At 41.8% G+C, this 18,554-nt stretch overlaps 1 long non-coding RNA gene across 1 annotated transcript; it reads left to right on the forward strand.

The window, feature by feature from the left end:
• Window positions 1-11,351: 11,351 nt before the first annotated feature.
• Window positions 11,352-16,755, forward strand: LOC135486336 (uncharacterized). Its single transcript, XR_010446687.1, has 5 exons — window positions 11,352-11,963; window positions 12,246-12,365; window positions 12,761-12,840; window positions 13,238-13,415; window positions 13,953-16,755. It is a non-coding gene; the product is annotated as an uncharacterized LOC135486336 (long non-coding RNA).
• The last annotated feature ends 1,799 nt before the right edge of the window (window positions 16,756-18,554 follow it).

Consider the following 18,554-nt stretch of genomic DNA (forward strand, 5'->3'; position numbering starts at 1 on the left):
GTCATCGTCGTCGTCGTCGTCCGTCGTATCCTAGTTCAAAAACAGTGGCACGTTTTTTAACCGCTAGGCCTATGAACTTAAAACTTTGTGCACATGACCCCCTAGGTCAGATGACCCGTGACACTAAATTTCTGTCCGATCTGATTCTCTACTTGGCCACCAGGGGGCCAAATGTGGATATCTAAAAAGTGTGATATCTCGCTTATTAGTGACTTGTTTTCGATAAAACTTTTGTGGTAGGTACTCATAGCAAGGATACATCATATATCTTACGGGTTTTTAATTTGATCTACTTTTCAAGGTCGCAGAGGTCAAATGGCGTGAATTGGCCGTTTGAGTGTAACTATGGCACGTTTCTCAACCACCAAAGCTATGAGCTTGAAACTTGGTACATATAACCCCCTATATCAGATAACCTCTGGTGCTGAATTTCAGCCTGATCTGATTCTTGACTTTGCCACCAGGGGGCCAAAACAGAAAAAGTAAGAAGTGCAATAGCCTGCTTATTAACAAATTGTTTTTGATGAAATTTTTATGGCAGGGATCCCTAGCAAGGTTACCTCAGATGTTGCACGATTTTTTGGATTTGACCTACTTTTTAAGGTCGCAGAGGTCAAATGGCGTAAATTTGCCGTTTGAGTGTAACTATGGCACGTTTCTCAACCGCAACAGTTATGAACTTGAAACTTTGAACAGTTGACCTTTTACACTGAATTTTGGTTCGGTCTGATTATTGACTTGGCCACCAGGGGGCCCAAACTCAAAACTCAAAAAGTGTGATTTCTCGCTTATTACTGATTTGTTTTTGATAAAAGTTTCATGGTAGGTACTCCCAGCAAGGATACATCACATATCTTACGGATTTTTGATTTGACCCACCTTTCAAGTTCACAGAGGTCAAAGTTGAAAACTTCACCGTTCTTGGTACGTTTTGTCGTTGTTCAATGTAAAGAGTTTTAATTTTGTGTAATGATGCATCTAAGAAGCCACTATTTGTATGCCAAGTTTCAGCCAGATCGACAATATGGCCGAAATTGCATGTTTTGTGGGTTTTTCCTCGTATTGTGGCAATCCAAAGGTCGTGAGTTCAAACCCCGGTCAAGGACAGCCAAAAATATTTTTATTTTTCATCTTTTCCTTTTTTCTTTTCTGAGTTCTATCTTACATTTTCTTCATTTTTTGATTTATTTGGTGCCATAGATTTAATTAGGCGGCCATCTTGGAAATCGTTTTTTGCCGATTGCTGTAGTGTAACAAGTGATGAAATTGTTATGGTCAGGTGGATGTGTCTACATCACATATAACCCTGGTTTGTTATTTGACCTACCTGTCAGGATCACTGAGGTCAAAGTTAAAAATATATTCACCATTGTCATGGAGTGGCACGTTTCTTCACTATCATTTTCACCTAGACTCTACAAGCTTGGAACCACAAGTCTCGGATTCACCACTTGGCCAGGGCCGGCTCTGAACTGGTCACAGATGCATGTATAAATTATGAGAGGCCTACATACTGTAGCACTTTCTGTAACTGTCTACTAAAAATACTAACGGTGAGCACAATGGCCCCTGGCCGTTTCATTTTGAAATTTGCCTTGTACTTTTTCAATAGTTCTTCATCTATATCTCGATCATGTGGTTCCAAAATTCTGGTTCTTCTCATTGGTGGCATTGGATATCCAAACCTGCACACTGGGTGTTTACCTTTTCTGCATGTCTTCGAATGTTTGTGATATTGTAATGCAAGGAATGGTTTATCTGATTCACTGACATTCGCCGATACGCTAATTACAGAATCAATGTAGTTGACTACTTCCTCTTCAGAGGCCGATGCATAGGTCGGAGCACCTTCTATCCACAGAGCCATATGTACGTGAGGAGAATCGCGATTTTGAAACTCTACTCTATAAAAGCTGTCGCTAACTTCACCACCGAGTGGGTAATGTGGACCCTTTAAAACAATTTTCATGAACTGTTGAAATCTATGATCGAAATATCTTGCACAGGTGACAGGGTCAGCACTAAGTAGTCGACTTCTTGTTTGCCAGTTGAATTGTTCTATTTGCTCATCTGTAAAGTCTACCTTGTCAATCAACTTGCCGAGTGTCTTCAGTAGTGGTGACCACCTAGTATCTGCAGCTGACAGAGACATGAATAGAGTTGGTATTCCAAGTTGTCTTATCATTGCAAAAACTTCTTTTTTCTTGTTTTCGAGGTATGGTGGTGTATTCCATATGGTTCTGAATATATAATAGCCTTCGTCCAAATGAACCATATTATCTCGTACTGTGTTATCTAACATGTTTTCAGCTGTGTATGCTCTTCCTTTGGTTTTGCAACGCCGGACAGCTAACTTTACTTTATCAGATATTTGTTTGATTTGTATCTTCTTCAATTTAAAGAAAAGATTTGGAATGTTCTGGGAAACTCGGCGATCTACAGATCTCAATTCATATTTGCTGATGTCACTGAAGTGCACAGGAATTTTATTTTCAGACCGACCATCTCCACAAAATATTGCTGGGAATGAAAGGTATTCTGCATTACTATCCTGAAATAAGCTTAATGGTCTTTGTCCTTCTCCAGGGGCGAATATGTATTGCTGCGGTTCAGGAACTTCAGGTGTATCAAGCATGGTGTCCATGTTATCAGATATTATTTCTGTTTCGTCAACTTCACTGAAATGATCACTGTCATTATCATCCTGATCATTGGTGTCATTACCGGTATCATGATCATGTGTATTTGAGGGAATGTGATGGTCACATTGATGTGTACTATTTTGTCTTTTCTGTTTGAATTGGGATGTACTTGGCACAGGTGAAGAGGCTGCAGGATCAAAATGTAGGTCTTTGATGTACGGAGAGTTTGTTTTACCATTGACAGTATCTGTACCACTTTTATTGTCATCTTTTAATTGTGAAGTGCTGGGGAGAGGCTGTGATGTTGCGGCATCAACGAATGCTGACATGTTTCCAGAGTGTTGCTGTTGTAGGGATTCTTCCCACTGAATGTTGTGGTTGATATTCACGTCTTTGTAAAGTGGACCATTGTTTTTCAACCATTTTAGAGCATTGAGTACTTTAGTAGGTCTTATATTTTCAATGAATTCATTAGTCTTGTATTGCAGTCGTCTTTTTAATTTTACTGGGACTGTTTGCATTTCCGATAAACTTCTAGGTAGTGATCTAACTGTTTTTGAAACGTCTACTGGGACATTAACTACATTGCCTCTGACCATTTTCTGACCACCGACAGGAAGTTCTCTCATTTGCATGATTCTAGGGCATTTGCCCCCCGAACATCTGCCCCCCGGATTTTTGCCTCCCGGACATTAGCCCCCCTAGGACTTCTGCCCCCCTAGGACATCTGCCCCCCGGACATTTGCCCCCCGGACATTAGCCCCCCTAGGACTTCTGCCCCCCTAGGACATCTGCCCCCCGGACATTTTCCCCCCGGACATTAGCCCCCCTAGGACTTCTGCCCCCCCTAGGACATCTGCCCCCCGGACATTTTCCCCCCGGACATTAGCCCCCCTAGGACTTCTGCCCCCCTAGGACGTCTGCCCCCCGGACATTTACCACCGGGGACAGTCAAAGAGAACTTGGATGAGTCGGTCAGTCCAAGAGTAGCAGGATGATCAGCTTTGGCCTGTAATAATAGATTTAAGAGCATACTTATGTGCATTACTCCAGGGCAATCCATAGGTCAAATGTAAGAATGGTAAGGATTGCTGTATTTCTTTTAAATGAAAATTACTGAAGGTAGCAGAATTACTGAAGGTAGCAGGTAGGCCACCCTTCAGTAATTTTCAGCACAAAATAATTTAAATAATGATTACCTTCTTTGACCTGTACTATAACTTCATTTCTTGATTGGTTGTGATGGTGGAAGGAGACGGAGGTGTCATGTGAAGTTTTCTATTTTAATCAAACAACAAACACGTTTCAAAACATCAGATATACATGTACATGTACTAAAAATAGATTTACAGAAACATTGTATGACAGAGGCATTTCTCAGAAAAGGAGTATCATTAGGCCACTTTAAAAAAAAGCTGGTTAGCGTCCTTGCTTCTGGGAGGAGGTGGGTAGGGGGGAGGTGTTTTTGTTTTTTTTAATTCATTTTAAGGCTGAAAATATAGCTGCTGAGCAAATAAAAAAAAAATCTGAATCATGATAAAATCCGGGTAGGTGTACAATCTAGTGTAAAATGCACTATACATTTTTTTTTGCTCTCGAGCACTTTGTCGGGTAGGAAGGGGGACGCCAACTAACTTTTTTTTTATTCGGGCTTAGCTACGCAAGCCTATCCCTTCACAAGCATCGGAATAGCATTCCGCGACGTTACTATATATAGAATTATCGTTACTATAAATAGAAAAGATGTATTCAGAAATCCTATGGGGGCTAATGTCCGGGGGGCAAATGTCCGGGGGGCAGATGTCCTAGGGGGCAGAAGTCATAGGGGGGCTAATGTCCGGGGGGCAAAAATCCGGAGGGCAGATGTCCTAGGGAGGCAGAAGTCCGGGGGCAGAAGTCCGGGGGCAGAAGTCCGGGGGGCAAATGTCCAGGGGGGAAGTGTCCTGATACCCATTTGCATAAATGGTATGCGTAATGATATTAGTCTTTCCTCTAACTGGTGCAATTCAAGCTCTGGTGGTTTCTCTTTTACTTTAAAGCCAACATTATTCAGAATTGATAACTTGGGTATTTTCCCTTTACTGACTGAATCTCTGCAAGTCCTACAGATCCATTCTTTGTTGTTAACAGAAATATACTTAGTCCTGCATCGTGCTAACAATTCTTGTTGTTTAGCTGCTACATTAGCTCTTTTAACATCGATAACAGAATCTTTGAACCAGGTTTGATGGCAACAGGTGCAAACATTAATAGATCCGTCCTTTATTTTATTATGAAATTTGTCAATGCAATTGTAAAGGGTGGAACCATACCGAATGTTTTGTCGTAATGTTTTTTCGTTGGCTTTGTAATCTGGGTTAATGCGATGTTTCTGTTTGGTTGGTGTTGCTTTTTGATTTTCTTTAATCCTATAATCTGGACGCAAGGGCCCAACGCGCCGCGTAGCAGCAAAAAAGCGAAGCTGGCGAAACATTTATAACGGGTCACCGTCACTTATTATTGGACTTATAGCGCATTTACGGGGTTGCAACTATTTTGCTTTATAGTGTCACCAGGAAAGAAAAGCATGCGACCTAACGCCGATCTATTGGTATAAAGTGATAATTGGAAGGTATATAGTAGGAAATATCAATAAAATAATCATTCCATGTCGTCTTTTGAGGGCATTTTTGATTGTAAAAAATATGTGTGTACGTCACCGTAGTCTCTGCAATGATAATTTTATCAGAGCAGTCTCGCGCAAGTAGAAGTTCTTTACCTATTAGTTCTTCACTTATTAGTCTCAACGTCTGGCGCAAAGCCAGACGTTTTCCATTACGATTTCACTACGATGTTTGACAAGAAGGAGCAGTGCGCGAGATATGCTAATGAGCAGACTTCCCTCGCTTGAGTTTCTGAAGAATGTTCCATATCGCGCTAAGCTCATCACTGCTGATTATGACAGGCGTGCAACGGTAGGTATCTGCTCCCGAACTTCCACCATAATAAGGTACAATAAGTTACCATTTGATGGGAATGGGACAATGCCCTCACTGTGTATGGAGTCATAGGGATAAGAAGACATTATTCATTAGTGTTGGTACAAGTGATTTTGCCCAAAAAGCATGCGCATTCAAAAAACAAAATATGCAAGGTATCACGTACATGACCATGACGACGTGCAGAAAGTGCACTGGCCAGTGCATACCCTATGGCTATGTACTAGTAAACATGGTAAACATGAACAACATCATTATTCATCGGCAGTTCATTTTACTCCGAGCTTTTCCTGAAACATATAGCCATGATGATTAGGCCTACCATGTACCATGACCAATAACAGCACTAGATCATGTAGATGTCAACAAGTTCACATGAACCGTATAATCCCGCATGGCGCATGTGGGGCATGCGTCTAAACCAAAGCCCCAAACTCACTTGTTTTGGTCTATTTCACTTGTGTTTCCCCCGTCTCCCAGTCCATAATACATTTACAGTTTACAATCCCCGATCATGGCCCAACAAAAGGTCATCGGTTGACTAAAGGAACACAACTGTTCAATGGATTTATAGTTGAATGCGATCAAACTACGTCTTTTCAATCGTGGATTGTAAATTTAACCCCATGGGCCTAGGGAAGGCCCTATAACAATACTTTCGACACAGTTGTTATCTCCGCTGCCTCCACCATGTTACACACAGTGCTCACTGCTGATTCTAAAATGCGCCACCTAGTCAAAACAGGACATATGTTCTTCTATTCTAGGAATAGATCTCTTTCCAATATTTCGTCATTCCACTATCGTCATCACCTCATCATACTTTCATTGACATTACAGGCACACATCCACAGAGCACTCTTCAAATCATCTACACAGTGGTTATCCAACTAGGATTATAAAGGTAATTTCTTAGCCCCGCACAGTGGGTTTCAGTCTTGATAAAGGGGCACTATTGCTAGCAGCTAGGTAGGCAAGATAAAGTTAGCCGAAGTAGCCGATAGGGGTCTCTCACCCCTCAAAGTCCGTCACAACTATTCAAGCTTGTACAAGGAATACATGCAGCGCTGACTCTAACAAGACCCAATGGGAATGTCGCACAGTCATCTGTCAAAAACAAGACCTATGTTGTAGTATGATCTCTTGCCAATATTTAATAATTGCACTATCGTCATCACCTCATCATACTTCATTGACATTACAGGCACACATTGACATAGACCACTGTTGCAATCAACGACACAGTCGCTATCCAAGTAGCATTATAGAGGTAATTATCATTATCATTCATACCTCATTAGCATGTGAACCAATCGCGTCGCGTCCTTTGCGATCACGGCAAAGCCTCATGGAATAATGTCTTTCACCGTTGAATAATTTTTCATATTCCATGCCTACAACTTCAATTTCTTCATATTCCATGGCTAGAAGTTCAATACTAATATAATATCCAAGATAAAGTTACAAGAAGTAGTCAATAGGGGTCTCTCACCTCTCACTGTATGTCCACACTATTCACGCTTGTATGAGGAATACATTCAATGCTGAATCTAACAACACCCAGTGCCCTTACTCTGTATATTAGTCACTGGAAGATGGCCCATTTCACTCCTTGCTTCTACTTCACCTATAGTCTCATTGCAAACGCCTCAGCTCTATGATATCACATTCACTTTCAGCTGTCATGCAACGCAACAACTGTGCTATCTGCCATCGCACATCAACGAAGAAGTGCAGCCGCCCACATTCCACCTCACGTCTCACCTCACCGCACCGACCAGCTGCAATCCTCGAGGACGCCTCACTGTACCACGATTTCACTACGATGTTTGACAAGAAGGAGCAGTGCGCGAGATAGGCTAATGAGCAGACTTCCCTCGCTTGAGTTTCGGAAGAATGTTCCATATCGCGCTAAGCTGACCACTGCTGACCATGACAGGCGTGCATTGGACTGGTACAGGTTGGAACTGAACATTGAATATGCTGGTGGTGACGCTTTCCGATGAGAAGTTGGTCTTGACTGATGCAGTATCCTTGGACTTGTCCACAGCATCGTTCAATCATTGCTCTCTGAGCTGCCTTGATTCTGTACTTACCCAAATACTAAGACCAAATGCCTGTTGACTGTGCTTTAAGAGAGACTGGCGCCATGCCTAGAGATATGACTGACCCCTATTGGCAAATTTGTATGACTTTATCTTGCCTACCTGGCTGCTGCCTATAGTCTCCCTTTAACTGCGGAACACTTCAAAGTCGATAAAATGCCATGTTCCACCTTTTAATGTGTTCAGACCGCCATTTTCAAAATAATCAAGTCAGGACACTGCCTTCTAGTCTCATGATAAATTTTTCTTTCCTCAATAATAACATTTCTTCTTCTTCAATGCTTTCATCATTCCAAACTTCTCCTCCTCTGACTTTTACAGGGGTACAGTCATGGCAATCAAAACCCAAATACTGAGACCAAATGCCTGTTGACTGTGCTTTAAGAGAGACTGGCGCCATGCCTAGTCTCTCTTAAAGCACAGTCAACAGACACCAACCCCCTCAGACTCAGAAACCACAAACGCCCAACCCTTCCTGCTACCTTAATACTTCTGGATTAGCACGAACCTGTCGCTTACTTTTGATTTCTTCGGCTTTGTATTCTGGATTAGCACGAACCTGTCGCTTACTTTGGATTTCCTTGGCTTTGTATTCTGGATTAGCACGAACCTGTCGCTTACTTTGGATTTCCTTGGCTTTGTATTCTGGATTAGCACGAACGTGTCGCTTACTTTGGATTTCCTTGGCTTTGTATTCTGGATTAGCTCGAACCTGTCGCTTACATCGGACTTCCTTGGCTTTGTTGTTCACTCAGTTTTGGAGTGGCTGTGTCCACAATATATGAATACTGGCATATTTAGGAAAACATAGTCAAAATTTCATCACAAAATTAACTTTTCCAGAATTTCTGTCACTGCCTCTAAGACCATGAGTGTGTACACCTGCTATATTTTCCACACAGTTATTCATACACACACTTGATAGTTCCAAAATATTTCATTAACAGACAGCTATTTCTTACATTTGCAACCCGTCCAGTAACAGACACGCGCTTCTCCGAACTCCTCATCACTTCACAACTGGTGCGTGGAAAAACGCCTCGAACGCAGCATTATTGTAGGTGAATAGCGGGATACTGTAAATCTGAAAGGTACATACAATGTAATTACACAAAGTTACAAAGTTAACGAATCTCCGTAACATATTTACTAAAGTCACATGCACCACAAAATAAATCAGTACTAGTTATGTGATTGAAATTCCCGATACTCGTTATATGATCTGTGGGAGGCGCTCCGTTAGGACTTGCAGCTGTGTTCAAAGGGAAAGCTGGGGTTTCTGTAAGGACTATGATAACTGTCTCATCCCATATGTGATATGGCATCTCCGGTGGTAGCATTGTGTCACAATAACTTATTCACAATTCACTGGGGTTCACAAACAATATGGATGTCAACACAAGAATTATATAAGCCTAATGAAACCCGGAAAAATTTTCTTAGCGTTTTGGGAATAGTTCCACGAGTCTACTTGCGCCAGTATGGCTCAGGAGAGTGATGTAGCTCACTTGGAAAAATGCAGGAAATTTGAATTCGTTTGACCGCGGCCATATCCGCGGTTGGGACTGGGAGTGAAAGGGTTAACCGAGAGTTTCCAGGGCCCCAACGCCCAAAATAGAAGCAAAATCCGTTACAGTTGTCTATCAGTATCACTTTCCAGGGATTGCATACCCAGTCACCAAATTGCCAATGCCAAACAGCACCATGATGTGACTAATACATTTGGCATTTCACTAAAAATTTGGCAAACTGCACTTTGCTATTCTTTAAAAATTACTTAAATATTTTGTGCAACATATTCTCGTCAAATGTCCACATCAAAACCTGCAACAGCAGTCATGGCTTCAAGTTCAGATTATTTTTCAATACAATTGCATGCTGTCAGATTACCTTGGCTACAAATGTTAAGATTATCGCTAGCAATGCATTGTAATGTTCTCCCTAAAGCTTTTGTTGAGCTAGCTCCATCTCCTAATTTTATAATGAACACGATTTAAATTCGTCAACAGTTAGTCCATTTCACAACTACATTCTACTTACTGGCCTATATAGCACAAATGATAAACTCACCTTAGTTACATCAGTTGTACTGGTATCGCCTTTCCTGCCCGACACTTCCTTCAATTTCACATAACAACCCTTGTCAACATTCAGTTTGATAGCATTTAGGAGGATGTAACACTTCCCACTCTGCAGCTTCTCAAAGATTGGCCCCTTTTGGTCCTTCACATACATATTGTACACTTGTGCCTCTTCGTTAACCAGCACGTGGAAAAGATAGCTCTCATTACCATGATAGCTTCGTGCGATTGGCCCATCCAAAACATACACTTTCAATGTATTCATCTGCAAATGAACAAACAGATAACAACAACAAACAATATTATTTACCATCAAACCGTCCTCCGTAATTATAGAATTGATCTCAGAGAGTTTCTGATCTAAGGCATAGGCCTATAGCATAGGCCCCTAACATTAACAACCTATAGGCCCCTAACATTAACAACCTATAGTATAATCTCTCACCAGGTGGCCGGCTTATTTGTCCAAATGACTTCAAATTTTGAATTCCCATTTTAGAACTCAGACCTGTAGAGTAATGTTATTCAACAAATCTGTCACCGTTTCTGTGGTGATATTTTGTAGTTTAGCTGATCTCGTGTCCCAATCAATTGATCCCAGTTAAAAATTGGCGAGAGAAGGGAATTTGCTCAGACCACGAGGTTCAGCATGCTGCCTATGGCTGAAGACTCTCCTTCATTTTACTCCACTTTAATTTAATCTAGCCTAACTGAACCTCGCCAGTATGGCTACGCCTAAGCCAACACAAATTTCACATTATTCACATTAATCACCTTTCTTAAATTTCGATTCGTTTCCCAAAATCAGTTCAAATCAATTTTCTCGACAAAAATGGCTGACAACTGCAGTGCTGTAAACCAGAAGGCATAGCGCTAGCGTCACGTGACATCTAAGCACGAAAATGCGCCATCTGTGATGAATTGATGAAACTAGATTTGGTGGACAAGCGAACTACAATTATCATCAAATTGCCTCAGCTTCCCTTGAGTATACCAAAGTAGCAACACGATCCAAATCGCGGTTTTATGTTCAGAATTCAAGGTTCAAGGACGATATCAGCCTTTTTATAACACATTTCTATCTGCTCAATTCTGTTTATTACGAAAAAGGAGATTAACAAAGTGACAGTGTTGTCTTTCCTATTGCATATTGTGAACATTTCCGTGATCCGCTTGTCATCTATCTAACGTAAGTGAATAGCCAGGCCTGCCCCATACTATGAACAGTCCATTCATTTATTTTATGTCAAAATCGTTTGGGGCTCTTGGGGGCAAACTACTGGTCAGAATGCTTTGAAGTTTGGTTTTTATTGATCTTCACCTCAGGTCAAATAGGCACTAAAAATAGAAAAATTTCAGCGAAGTCCAGTTGACAGTTCTAATGTTTTGGGGGTCACTTAGTAGGCCGGGTATTTTCTTGCTGGATATTTCTCATTCATTCTTAGCACATGGGTAGATGAACACAAAAAAACAATAACCTGAACATTTCATTCAGATTGGTCAAGAAATAAAACGTACAGAGCGAAAAATATCCGAATCCTATGCACTAGCCTTAAGCCTACATCTATGTACACAAAATGCATACAAAAAAGAAATTCCTTACCATGCCCTCACCGAAAGGCAGTGCACTGAAAATGACTGCATCACACTGCTTTTGACTGAAACCCCCACTGCATATGACTGTCTTAGGCATATCATTTTTTCTTAATGTTTTAAAACCACTGATTTTGACTGAAAGACCACTGCAAAGCACTGCAGGAATGAGGGTTAGGGGTAGGCGACACCGCCAGGAGGCAGGATTGCCGAAGAGTGGGTCATTTTCCAAAGAAATCGAGGGCACAATCGGCATGATTTACCCAGGGTATTCACCGGGAAAATTAAGGGGGATCCCAGAGTAAGATAACTATTTGATGATGCCTTTTCTCTCCTGAAAAGATTGGTATAGTAAACTAAACACGGAGTATGATTTCTCCGGTAGTTAAGTCCATTGTGTCAAGAATTTTAAAGGCATTCACGCTACCACGTTACCACAACTGGATCATGATTTTCATTTCATTTCAGAGTACTTACAAATCCAAATGGGAGTCATTCTCCCTTTGGAACTGCTGTCCACAGTTGGTTTTTCCCTGTTGTAGATTTCAACAGCTTTCAGTCTGAGTAAGTATAAAGAAATGAAACAATAGGCAGCATATACTTGTTCTCTTTAGAGTTGGGATCAAATGGTCCTGTTTCAGAATTACTATTTCTATTAATCAGGCATCCATGACATAGATATTTTTGATGGCATTTTGATTTTGTTTTCTCAAAACACCCACTTTCAGTTCAAGAAACACTTTTCTAAATTGGTTTTAATTTTAGTAGAGGTCTGCAATTAAAAAGAGTTTATGCTGTGTCAATATTTGTCCACGCCTTATTAATAATCTTTGGTGTTAATTTCAGTGGCAACTGCCTCCATGATGGAGTCCGAGTGTCTGGGATTGCTCCAGAGGGTTGCCCACTACAGAGGAGGAAGAATGAATAGAATTAACATTGACCCATCAGTTTGGTTTAGATTACCAGGTAAATATCACAAATCAGGCCGGAGAAATCGGGCATGATATTATGAATCTTATTCAATCATAGGTTTTTGACTCAGTTGCCTACAGGTGTTCGAAGATATTATGTGATTGCCTACCCAGAAACATCATGTATGTATTGTGGATAAACACCTGACAGTCTGTACTCAGATGTCCACAAAAGACAACTGGTATTTTCTGACAATGTGATAGATACTGCACACTGCTTTGAATGAATTAGATGATCAGAGCTCACTTCTAATACACACACTGAAGACGACAAGTTAATGTTGCACTTCCACCACCACCCAGCTTTGCAATTTTGTGAGATGCCCTGGCACCTCCTGTAGTGTAGCTTATAATGTCCATTATGTCTTTATTGCTATCATCCTGTTTCAGTAAATAAAGATGATGCACTAGGTTACTTCAATTTGATTCAGCACCCAATGGATTTTTCAACCATCCAAGGGAAAATAAAGGTGGGTAGCATTTGGATAATACTGTGGTAGCTCAAACAATGTTTGGGAAATTCAACCCATGAAGAAGTGAATGCTAAGACCCCCCTCAGAGACACCAAATTGTAGACTGGTCGAAAATGCTAGTCAAATCATTGCCCACTGGTCCCAATTGGTGTGGTTGATTCCTCTAGGCCTCATAAGGGTGGCTGTGGTTGACTGGCATCTGCCTCTCACGATGTTCTGCTGCTGAATGACGTTACAGCTTCAATCTGGTTGCTCCATGATGTAATGACGTTGTGTCCTCTGGCATTCTCTGTTGGCCTCGAACAGTAGTGTTTTTAAGCTGGTGGGCTGCATCATATTGGAAACTCACAACTTCTCACTTGCAGATCACTTAATCCTATCACTTCCATTTCAGAGTGGTCAGTATAAAGACATTGAGGACTTTCATACAGACATGCTCCTCCATCACAGATAATTGTGTGAAGTACAACAGAGATCCAGCAAGTCAGATTCGGGTTGACTGTGAAACTGTCTTTGGCTTCTACACTGTTGAGTATGATAAACTGAAGAGCAGGATAAACTGAAGAGCAAAGGTATTATAGAAATGATGTACATGTACTGTTTCCCCCAAGAAATATTCTTCTCCTGTCCAAGGCTAACTATACCAGACCTGTGTAGCTGATGTCGCACAAACTGATTTCAATACCCTCTGAGTCACTTCTTAAAATCACAGTCTGACCATTCTTTTGACTGCTGAGGTATGTTATCTTAACAGTAATTCTACAACAAAAGACAGCAGCACTGTACGGTTATGTTACACTGAAATTTGTTACCTTGTCACATATAATTTTGTTGCAAAGCCAGCCTTGAGCAGTGTAGGCCTATACAATCTTTTTGGTGCGTACTGGCAACCATTACCAGTTTTGAGCCTCAATCAAGAACTGGTATCGTGAACAAACGTTTATATTGCCCTCTTAGCAACATTTTTCATCCCTTGCGACACCCAATGGGTTGTTGCGGAAAAATGGAAACAACCGGTAATCAGCATCGAATACATTAGCCCTTTGGCACTCAGTTCTTGAAAGATGCATTGATCTGTATGTGCTAATTTTGTTTGGTTTCACTTTCAGATCGAATGGAAGGAAAGACTGAGAGCTGAATTTGTACCCCCTGTTAAACTTGACCAATATGTTCAGGTAGAGATGAAATCGAAACTACGGTGTGTGACGAACCCGACCCGTGTTCTGCCAAACGACTCTGCGAGGTGCTACCTGAGCAACACAACCATGACTAAACGAGTTAACAAAACATGCAAGGCATTGGAAGCATTTCATGGAGCTGATTCAAAAAGTGTGCAGGATGGATTGTGGCTGACGTTGGTTAAAAAAGCAGGAAAGGGAGCCATTCAAAAGTACTATTCAAATTTATCGAATTTATGGAAGGCAGGGTAACAAAGCATAAGGAACGGGTAACGGAAGCAAATGTGGTCCGGTGTGTCAAATACATGTATCGTAATGGTTCAAATATCCATTCGAAAATACACTTCATTGCGGCAGGCAGATCTCAGTTTCGAATGTAGTGGTGATGAGCTGATGACATATCAGTTGAAAAGTATTTGTAAAGAGCTTCAGGTTCATGAAGTTGCAGGTGTTTCCGGCTGCTACCGGAATCTCGAAGACACCCTCCTGAAGATAGCATCAGTCTATTTAGAGATAGATGAGAAGTTACAGGTTAATGGGCAATCTTTGAATTGGCTGAAGAAGGAAAGAGGCCATTTTTCGATATCTGTTGGGGCAGATGGTGCTCCTGCCTCGAAGTTGAAAACGCACACGTCTGTTCTATTGTCTTTTCTGAATTTGCCTGAGAAGGTTAATAGCTGCATGTACCAGTTTTTGTTGTTCGGGGCTGATGTACCTGAGGACCATGCTTCTATTCTCAACTATGTTGCCAAAATAGCTTCAAACATGGAGTCCATTGAGAAGAAAGAGTTCATGATTGGATCCACTGTGGTCAGGTTTACTCTTGAACTTGTTCCGGGTGACTGCAAGTGGATAGCCACTGTTTGTGGCGAGCTCAGCAATGCAGCTACCTATCCATCCAGTTATGGCAATGTGCGAAAAGATGACCTGTCAAAGCTTGACGGAAGTTTAGTTGGCAGTGAATCCACCTGGAAACCTTGATCGTATCTTGATCGACTAGCCGTGGTAAAAAAAGTGGCCTTGAAAAATCAGGAGGCCAGCAGGCGTGATGTAGTGACTAAATACATTGCATCCTTGCATTCTAGGCAAGAACACGTACCTACACTTGGCATTTACCGCACTGTTATCTCTTCATCTGAAAAATAACATCTGTGCTCAGCTTCCCCAGGCTATTTTGACTGAAGCCCTAACACTAACTGATGATAAGGTCATCAGGGGTGGCATTGATTTTAAGAATACTGCTTTCATAGAATCTCCCTTTGGGAGATACCTGGTTTGTCTTTGGGATGAAGTTCACGCTGGTCGTATTTTCATACAGGTCAGAAGGTGGTTTACAGAGAATTGTGCAGCTCTGTCAAAAGGTTCCTGTGGCACAAGGCTTCTTGGTGTAAGGTTTACAGGAGAAGACTCCTTCAAATTTTGCCAGGGTTACCCCTACTTGATCAAGGCTGTGGGACAAAATGGGACTCCTGATAGACAATTCAGACTCCTGGAATTTCACTTTGCCTGCACGGTTGTGCGCGAAGCTATTGGTCTTGCTTCAAAGATCAAATTCAGTCAGTTTGAACTGCAACGATTGCAGACTGTTTGTCGACAGTACCATGCATGTCACGTTCTTTTGATGACTGGAGCAAACTTGACAACTTGGCATCTTGGATATGTTGTTCCATTTCATGCGGAGGTTCTTTATTACCGCTTAGGAGTTGGTCTAGGTATCAATAGTATGCAAGGACGGGAGGCCAAGAACAAACAATTGAAGGAGTATGCGAGATTCAGTACCCCCCAGAACAAGTGGGGTATGATATTCCGGTATGAATATCTTGATCTGTATTGGCTCAAAGAGCATAATATGGATGTTGTTGTGAAAGATTTGGTAAAAGTAGGTCCAGAGATAGATATCACATCAATCCAAATGTGAAAGCTGACATGTGTAAGTGTGGTTTAGCCACTGAGGGTACGTCTATTCTGCAATCATCCCACAATGAAGCTGATTGAAAAGCTGTGAGAAAAGACGTGAGCTGTGAGCTGTGAGCTGTGAGAAAAGACGAATCTCACCAGAAATGAGGAAGGCACAGCGTGATGTTGTCTGGTAGAAAGGCCTTTCCATTCCTGTTTTTTTAATTTTAATTTTTAATTTTAATCATAGGTACATCTAATAAAGCCACATAACATATCATACGGGTTTTTGATTTGACCTATTTTTTAAGGTCGCAGAAGTCAAATAGTGTAAATTGGCACATTTTGCAAATAATGAAGCTTTTGACTTAAAACTTGGTACAATTGTACCTCCTAAAGATTCATGCACTTGATTGGGAACAACGTTTACATAGTGTTGGCTGTCGTCACGTCACGATACATTGTAACTCTGACGGTTTTACATTAGTGTAACTACATGTAATGGCCAAAAGCTGTGAGCAGTTAAAGGTGGATTGGAATATTCTGTAATGGCCAAATTTCTATAGAATGTGCGTTGATAGCCCTGCATCAGGTTATAATGGCACTGCCTTGGTCAATAGCCACTGGTGTATAATGCAGGAAAATGAGGATATTTGTTGTGTTGTTGTACAAGGATTCATAGTTGCCAGATTTGCATAGATTATCAAAAGGAAAGGAGTTCAGTTCTAAATTGGTTGATTGAAAAACGTGTCCAAATGTCAAGTTTTGAATGCTCAATTTTGTTGTCCACGACTTCTTAATGTCATTCATACAAATTATTAATGAATGTCAATGATAAATAATTATCTGGTTATTGAGTGATTGAATTTATACTTTTTCAATTATAATCAGTGTTAACCGTAAAATTTGGTGTTGTTTTGAAAAGTCTTTCTTGTACATGTACATTGCATGACACTAGTGTGATGTGGCAATGAACACCAGGAGAGGTTTCAACTTCACAGATGTCAAGACTGCCATGTTCAAGGGACATTTCTTTCCAGATGACATCTGCACAATCCATATGATCACCCTGCATCCATGTCAGCATTGCTGGAACTTTGGAAATGCCTCCTATAATTTGCATTTCTAAGACATTTGCCCCCTGAACATCTGCCCACTGGATGTTTGCCCCCTGACACCCAAAAGGATATCACTGTGTCTGATATAGATCCTTCAGGGCGGGGGGGGGGGGGCAAATGAACTAGGGGAGATGCATTTCCCCGCCTACTCCAGATACAGTAGCAGATTCTTATCTTGAATCTGATTCTTCCGCAGTTTGTTGATTCTCGGACATTTGCTCCCCTGATGAAAACTGACTGATATTGGTTTATCTGAAGTCCTTCAAGGGGGATGTCCCAGGGGGTCAACTAATGTCCGGGAGGGGGGGGGGGGCAGATGTCCAGGGGGAATGTCCAGGAGGGGGAGGGGAGGATGTCCTGATACCCAGTTTGTTAATTAAGTCAATCCTTGCTTGAGTCTCTTGGTGTTGCTATGGTAATTCAGGGTGAAGGGGTGGCTCTCATTCACGAGGATGCTCATCTTATTTCCCTGAAATGAAAAGGAACAATCAATCAGTATCATGAGATTAAAGTCAAATGCACTTGCATCATGACATTAGAGTGTCTCACATTACATTTAAGTTCATCCTCTATCAATTAAAGCCTGCTAGCAGGATCTTTACTACACCAATTGGCCATCATGGGAACGTAGGGAGTTATTCATGCATTCCAACCCTTGTCACCTTTATTCACACATCGGGATAAATTTTAGTCAGGAGGAGCCTGGGATGCAATTTACCTGTCGGTCCGTCTTCCTCAGCAGGCTATTCCTTTCTAAACCCTCTTCCCTGCCCCAGAAGTTAAAAAGGATCACCACCTTCTCTGCGCTGGTGATGGCAAGTGTCGAGGTGGTTCTTGTCTCTGTAATGAAACAAGAAAAATATAGACCGCCAATTTCTTCACAGAATTTGGGCAATAACTTTCTACAGTAACATTTCTTTCTAATCCAAGTAGGCCGCGCAGAGGGCCTGCGCGATCTTAAGGTCTAGGGTACAGTCTCAGTTATTTCGTTCGCACCTCTACCCTGGACGTTAGGCCCCCTGTGAGTACTAAACCCGCAGTTATCAGCTCTCGAATTTAACCGCGGCACCGCGGCCAATTGCCGCAGTTCCCATTCAAATGTCTGGTTGCCCCACCGAAACCCAGTAATCTCACGGCCACAAGTGTCCTGCCCCTTTCCCCGGCTCGCCGCGGTGCCCCTAAGCCTTGAAAGGGAATGCCCGTAGCACGTGGCCCGGTCGCCGATGTTAGTACGGGTTCACTAATTACACACACTCCCACTGCGATCTCTCGACAATTCAACTACTATTTTGCGAAGCTGTGATAAGCAGCGGGGAGCGTTTGTACAGAGGAACGGCCAATTATCAGACCTCGTTCGCATGGTATACTCTTGACGATCATTTGCACTGCATACACACTGACATCACACCCCTGTCGCCGAGGTTCGATAGCAAAATGCCGGATCGGAGGAGGCGGCGGAAGGCCCAAGAGGCGCAGCTACAGCCTTCTGCAGCGGGCACACCGAGGTTGGAAAATTTGT

The sequence above is a fragment of the Lineus longissimus genome, chromosome 4 (assembly GCF_910592395.1).
Source record: "Lineus longissimus chromosome 4, tnLinLong1.2, whole genome shotgun sequence".
NCBI classification, from domain to species: Eukaryota; Metazoa; Nemertea; class Pilidiophora; order Heteronemertea; family Lineidae; genus Lineus; species Lineus longissimus.